This window comes from Tamandua tetradactyla, chromosome 14 (assembly GCF_023851605.1).
Source record: "Tamandua tetradactyla isolate mTamTet1 chromosome 14, mTamTet1.pri, whole genome shotgun sequence".
Classification (NCBI taxonomy): Eukaryota; Metazoa; Chordata; class Mammalia; order Pilosa; family Myrmecophagidae; genus Tamandua; species Tamandua tetradactyla.
The window spans coordinates 88,435,457-88,442,498 of record NC_135340.1 but is presented as its reverse complement, the minus strand read 5'-3'; the positions used below and the strand labels follow the sequence as shown (position 1 = coordinate 88,442,498).

Sequence of the window (7,042 nt, the reverse complement as noted above, 5' to 3'; positions counted from 1 at the left end):
AGAGCCAGGAGCGCTGCCCAGCGGGGGAGGAGGAGGAAGGGCCCTCTCGGCAGGCTGCAGGGGAGACGTGGGGACGGAGGAAGGCTGAGAGAGGAGGCCAGCCTGGCCGGGGCGTTGGACCGGGTGCCCTCCACGGTGACCGCGTCCGGAGACCCCCCAACATGGCGGCCGAGGAGCCCCGGCAGCATGCCCTTTGACCCGCAGAAATTATTTCCCAGGAGCCCCCTGGGAGACATCCCTTTACATCTTATTGGCCGGGGCTGTGTCACGTGCTCCGCAGAGACCAATCACCAGCCACCCACACCAAAAACGAAGTGAATGACTGTGAGCGCCCTGGGGTCTCTGCCTCAGCCTCTTACCTCCCCACCCTTTCCCCCTCCCCCTCATTATTGCGTCCCGGCGGCGCCCAGCCCTGGTTGTCGCAGGCCCTGCGGCCTCTCCTGTGCCCCCGCACACACTTATCACACTTACTGCTACAAGCTGGATATTGCCAGCAAGTGTGGGCAGTAGCAGTGCTCTTGCTTGTCTCGGGTCCGATGGTGGCATGCCTCAATGTCACCGCTTCCCACAGGTCCCTGTCCCTCCCTGGCCCCAGGGCGCGCCACCTGCGCCTCCCTGTGCTCCCCAGGCGCCCAGCCCCAGCACTCCCACGCCTCATCTAGCCTCACTTGGTCTCTGCTCAATTATCGACTGGGAACTCTGACCTCTCGGCCCCTCTGAACACATCCCTCAGCCTGCTCCACCTGTGTCCACCCCATTTTCCTTCCTGCTGGCACTTATGCCACCTGGAATTGTGTTTCGCTTTGCTTCTTTGCTTAGCATCTCTCTCCCTGTCTGGAAAGCAAGCTCCCAAGGGCAGGACACTCTGCCTGCCGGTCCCGGCGTGTTGGGCACCAGCTGTGCTCAAGAACCACCTGCTGAAGTCTCCAGCGGCTGCTTCTGAGGACTTTGTCCCAAACTACTACTCACAGGGAGCACTGTCAGGCCGGACAGGTTCACCCGCCGAAATGCGGCACAGAGGAGGTGGGCCCGTCTGCTCTCCTCTGAGGCGCTCACCGCATGCCCAGCCCCCACACTGACAGCATTTGAGTCTCTGTCCTTTTAATCTTAGCTGCCAGCTTGGTGACAAGTGGCCTCTCATTGTTGAACTCATCTGGTAACAGGCAGTGGGACATTTTCCAGGGTGTTGGTCATTTGTTCTTCGTTTGTAAATTGCCAGGCTGACTTTTGTTCTCATTTTTCTATGCAGCTGCACGTTTTTCTTCCCACGGTCACACTATGGGAACAGGATCACCTCGGCTCTGCCCCAACAGTCTGCCGAAGCGGTGCTTTTAGCAGCGGAGCTGGGGGAGGAGGTTTGGGGAGGAGAGCAAGAGTTTGTGTTCTGCCAGGTCGAGTGTGATGCTCGGGTGATGCCTGGGAGGCCTCGGGGCAGGCAGTGGAAATGGGGTTCTGGAAGGTCAGTGGGGGACTGGCAAGGGCATCTGGGAGGTGGGCCTAGATGGGCCCTGAGGAGCGGTAATTTGCCACATGAACTTTGCCTCCCTTGCACTGGTGCCTTCTTGCAGGCAACTCCCTCTAGGTTAGCTTGCATTGTGCTCAGACAGGGTGACAGCAGGGAGATTCTGACCCACTGACAACGAACGCACACACTCTGGGGACCTGCTGTGGTCATCAGAACTGCCCCATCCTGCAGAGGAGAAGGGCTACCCTGGGCCCTGGGAAGGGACCTCCTGCCTCTGCTGTGACCTCTGCTCAGCTGGGATTAGGCCAACAGGCACGGAAGGTGGGGACCCTAGAACACTGCTCTCCCACCTGAGGCAGACCTACTACTCCAGCTGGAGGAGGCCTAAGGGGCCTCCTCGTTGCTCCTGGGGATGGCCACTTGCCCCTTCCCATCACATCGGCTCGACCACCCTGCCCTCAGATGTCCAGAGGTTAGAGGGAAAGTAAGGGCCCGCATGGCAGCAAGGGCCCTGCAGGTGACGGGGACCCCAGACCTTGCAGAAGCCAGGCTTTGTCCTAACTCCTCTGGGGAGGGATGTACCTTCATGCTGCAGGGTTCCTGCCCGTCTGGCCCCTTTTCATTGTCAAGGGAGTCCACTCGAGAGCAGCTCGGCCTGGGGTCGCACTCGTGTTGCCCGGGTTGGTCGCTGCTGGGGCTACCCTGGCTCTCTCCGGGGGGTGTGTGGCGCCCCATCCCTTTGGAATGAACCCCATGAGAGCAGCTCCACCTGGGGGATGGGCAGGCCCTGGGCGCTCAGCCCCCTTCCCCCGCTACTGCCTGGTAAACGTTCCTTCTTCCTTCTTTCTTGAATGGCCCTTTACCCGTCTCTGTGCCTTTCTCATCGCTGTTATTTTAAATTACTGACAATTGCTGTTTTCGCAGAGCCTTCACCTGATGTGCTCGGCCTCACTGGGCTGCACACGGGAGGATGGAGGAGGTGGGCTCCCAGTGCCAGCACCCCCTGGGCCTCTGTCAGCCCCAGTGGTGACAGCTCCCCAGGGGTTCCCTCCGGAGCTGAAATCCTTCCTCCCTTTCTTTGTGTCTGAAGTGCCACACTGAGGTGGGACTGATGGCCCCTGCACAACTCGGTAAAAATTCCAGGGTGAGTGGCTAGTGCTGGGTGTCCACCGGCACAGGTGCCCTGCTGGGCCCTCTGGGTGTTGTGTAGTCACAGCCTCCGCAGTCTCCCCACACCCAGGAGGGCTCCTCCTGCTGCTCCTCTGTGGGACGTTTGCTAGGGTTTTGGAGGTAGAAGTTGCTGATGTATAGAAGGAAGGGCATGGGGGCAGACCAGGGAATGCGCATTGAGATCTGAGATCTGGGAGGTGTGAAAAGGATGTGGGGGAGGAGAGAGAGGAGAAGGGAGGAGGGGAAGAAAGTAGGGGGGGAGGGGGGAAGAGGTTGCAACAGCAGCAAGAGGTGGGGTGAGAGATGAAGCTCAGCTCAGGTTAGGGCACATGCCAGGCGGGGTCTCGGAAGAAATCTGGGTCCTGGCCTGGAGCCCTGCTGGGTGTCTTGCAGTGAAGTGCTTTCCTGGCCTCATCTTCTTCAAGGAAGGCTCTCCACTGCAGCAGGAGAGTTGCGCTGGGTCTGAGCTTGCTTCTGAAGATATCTCCAGGCTGGGGCTGGGTCAAGGCATTCCTGGAAGCTGCCTGTTCGTCTGGTCTCAGTGGCCCTGTCTCACCCTTTCTGGGCAGAGGGCACCATCTGCCCTGGCTGGATGAGGGCGCTGAGGCCTGGGGGTCCCGAGCAGCTGTGGGTACCCCCCAAGCCAGGGTAGCTGGTGAGGTGTTGCGGGGTACCCAGGGCCGCCTCCTGCAGTCACACCTCCCAGAGCCTCCGGGGCCTCCTCTGTGGGGAGACCTACCTTGCCCCTTTCAGAGAGAGCTGGATGAGCCAGGGTATACCCCATTTCTGTAGTATTGAGGAATTCCAGGAGAAGCCTCTTTGCCAGGCCTTCCTTTTCCAGCATCCCTGTAGTCCCTCCCTTCCTGGGGGTGTACAGGGGGCGCAGACGCCCTGGCCCTGCTCAGGGCCCCGCCAAGGCTGGCCTTGATTCCCCACGTCGTGGGGGACAGGGGTCCCTGTTAGCCTGCCTTAATCCCCATGTGTGGCTGTGCAAAGGGCAGCACCCAGCACGGGTGTGTGTCACAGGGTGTTTTGGTTTGCAAAAGCTGATGGGATGCGGTGCACAAGAAACGGTCTGGCTTCTACAGCAGGGATCTCTTAACTTACGAGCTTACAGTTCTCAGGCCAGAAAATGTCCAAATCAAAGCACCCAGGTGATCCCTTTTCCCCGGGGACCGGTTGCCCAGGGACCTGGGCCCTTCTGCCCACGCCAGGCGTGTGGCAGTGTCCGCGGCCCCTCCTTTCTCTCCACGTTTCCTGGCTTCCAGCTCTGGCTTCTGTGGCATCCTCTCATCCTCATTAAAGATCTCCAGTTAGAAGATTATGAACCACCCTGAATGAGATGGCTCACATCTCAAGTCTACTCACCAAAGTGTTGGGACTGACACTCGTTTTATCCAGTGTATGGGCGGGTAAGTAAGAAAACAAAGACAATAAGGGATTGGGGGATAAGGGGTTTGGGGTATTTTACATGTTCCTTCTTTTGAAATAATGAAAATGTTCTAAAATTGATTATGGTGCTGACCTCACAACTATATCATAATACTGTGAGCCATTGATGTATTCTGTGGATGACTTTACAGTATACAAATATATATCAATAAAATTGCAAAAAAAAGGGTCATACTCACTGAAAAGTCCTACCTCCAGTGGGTCCATAGCCACAGGCTGGAGTAGCTGTAAGAACATGATTTTCTGGGGCCTGTGAAACTTCCGAACCACCACACCAGGTTGCCTGCTGTCAGTGTCCACAAGCCCCCATTGAATGGGCCCCTTCTCTGGGCTCGGCTCGGGGGGCAGCCTCTGCCCTCCTCTCTGCTTTTCTGTTTGATTCGCTCTCTCTTCCTCAAAGCTGGGTTTTGTTCTATACCCAGCATCTGCCGTTTTGATGGATTCTAAAACATTTAATAAATATTTGGCTTCCAGTTTCAGAATGTTCTGTTTGCTGATGTCCTTATGGACAGACACTTGAAGTATTTCTTGCCTCGACTCCCAAGAGTCTGCGGGCTGGGGTCAGCGGTGCCAGCACCTGTGATCACCTGAGCTTGTGCCTTCACTGGACGCCTCTCCAGTGCCTGGCACGGCACTGTCTTGGCACGGCCTGTGGCCTGGCACTGCAGGAAGCGGGAGGGCAGCAGTAGGCAGCAGGAGAAGGGCGCATCTGCAGGCCCGGAGGGGCTTCTGGCCTGGCATTGTCCAGCAACCCATGGCCTGACCAGGCTCAGCCCTGAGGTTGGAGGGAAGAAGAGAGGGAACCCCACTTAGGACCCTGCAGCTGTCCTGGAGGGCAGGAAAAGAGGGGGTTGTGGGACTGGGGAGGCCTGGACCCTCTTCCTGCCGCAGGGGGCCTGCCTCAGGGCAGTGGGCAGGGCTGGGGGGATGGCCAGCTGCTCTTCCCGGAGGCTTGGGAATAAGGCACTGGGGGCTGAGGGGTGGGGCAGGGCGGAGGGCAAGCCCAGGGCCTGCGGGATGAGCAGTCGCATCTCCCAGAGCAGGGAGAGTATGGCTTTTCCTTTGGGACTCCTTCCTGGAGGTGGCAGAATTTGAGATTGGTGAGGATTCAGACAGTGCATCTGGCCCAGTGGAAGGCAAGCGAAGGACATGGACAATGGGGCACGGGAGCCCTGTCACCACCTTCCACCCTGCCCTGAAGGTGGCGGATGGGAAAGCTGTCCTTGTCCATGTCCCCTGACCACTGGGCCTGGCAATGTGGCTGCTTTCAGCCGGAAGTGGTCATGTGCCAGTTCTGAGCCAATGCCTCCATGGGCATCACTTTTCTTCAGGAGGGGGATGAGCTGGACCCCTGGGCAGGTCCGTGAGAAAGGGATACTGGGGGTCCTTCCCAGGTCTCCATGATCACTGCTCACCTCTGGAGCCCCAGGGCTTCACCAAGCCTGTGCTGAGGCAGAGAGGAGGAAGGAAGGAATGATGGACAATGAGGTAAGCCTTGGGCAGACTGAGCCTCTGGTCGACCCTGGAGGGGGGGTCCTTTCCAGCTCCCAAGACATGCCCCCAGTCCCCTTCATGCCCCCATCCAAGATGACCCCTCTGCATGCACCCAGCCCCCCTTCCCCTGCAGACTCCCTGACACACCTGCCCCTGCACCCCCACACTCCAGGGATGGCTCCCGGCTCTTTCTAGTAAATCTCACTGTTTGCAGCCACCGAGCCCAGGCCACCATGTGAGGCTGTGCTCAGACATGGCCTGAGGAATGGCTGATCAGACAAGCTTTCCTTCCGATTGAAGGGTGAGCGCTTCAGCGGAAATGAGAAGGATCAAGACTAGGGCAGGTTTCTAGGGTTGTTTGCCCGTCATTTGGGCGATTTTAATAACCATGGGCCTCCTGGAGAGACTGTGTTTCCAGTGGCTTCCCTGTCTCCAAGGAGACAGTGGCCTGAGCAGCGTTTACTGTTTACCACAATGTTGTCACGACTTTTATCTCCGGAAATGGTGGGGGCGGGCCATATGGGCCCCCGGGTGGGCCAAGCAGGGGCTTGCCCCAGGCCCCAGGGAAATTGGGGAATTAAAGCCGTCTGTGGGGGTAACCTCCGAGAGAAATGGTTGTCTGTGGCTTCCCTGGGACCCTCCCCTCCTAGGATGCTAAGAGCCTTTGGGCATGCAGGCTGCAGATGGGGAGAAGGAGCAGGGGGCCTGCTGGTCCCCAGGAGGTAGTGAATGCATGTGTAAAAAAGGAGGGAAGGAACAAACAGCTCTTTGCCCTGCATAAGCCTTGCCTGGATTCCTTCTTCCCTGGTCCGGGCATTGTGTCTGGACTTCTAAGATCAGGTGAAGTCCCAGGGAGTCTCAGGTGCAGCCCAGGCCTGCAGGATCTCTGGCTGCAGGGAAGGCTGTCGCCTCCCTGCGGCCAGACAGTCTTTGGGCCAAGCTTAGATGTCATAGGACTCCGGAGACTGGGGTGTCTGTAGGCATCCTTTTCTCTCTTATCCCAGGGAATCATTGAGGGGGCTGGGGCAGGAGCAGAGAAGGAGCTGGGGCAGGAGCTCAGAGGGAGCTGGGGGCTGCGGCAGGGGTGCAGAGGGGCTGGGGGCTGCGGCAGGGGTGCAGAGGGGCTGGGGGCTGCGGCAGGGGTGCAGAGGGGCTGGGGGCTGCGGCAGGGGTGCAGAGGGGCTGGGAGCTGCGGCAGGGGTGCAGAGGGGCTGGGGTTGTCTTTCACTCTGGAGGAATTCACTCCTGGGGCTTGAGACCCAGCTACGAAGGAGTTAAAGAAAGAAGCATCTTGCCTAGCTCTGTTAAGAAAATGATATTCTGCTGTTTGACGTCATTTTAATTCCATTTCAAGGGCATTTAATCTCATTTGCTGGATGACTCAGCCTTGGCCTTGGAGGAATTAACATGTGGCCCCTTTTCTGAGGGGAAATGGGACCTCCTAACGGAGACGTGGCGTCA

At 58.4% G+C, this 7,042-nt stretch overlaps 1 long non-coding RNA gene across 5 annotated transcripts; it reads left to right on the top strand.

The window, feature by feature from the left end:
* The first annotated feature begins 334 nt into the window (after positions 1–334).
* Positions 335–6,589, top strand: LOC143656346 (uncharacterized). Of its 5 annotated transcripts, none has more exons than XR_013162464.1 (3): positions 335–1,459; positions 1,569–5,575; positions 5,796–6,589. It is a non-coding gene; the product is annotated as an uncharacterized LOC143656346 (long non-coding RNA). The 5 variants fall into 5 exon arrangements; XR_013162463.1 differs by having other exon boundaries at positions 335–1,786; positions 2,390–5,575; XR_013162466.1 differs by having other exon boundaries at positions 335–3,789; positions 3,904–5,575.
* The last annotated feature ends 453 nt before the right edge of the window (positions 6,590–7,042 follow it).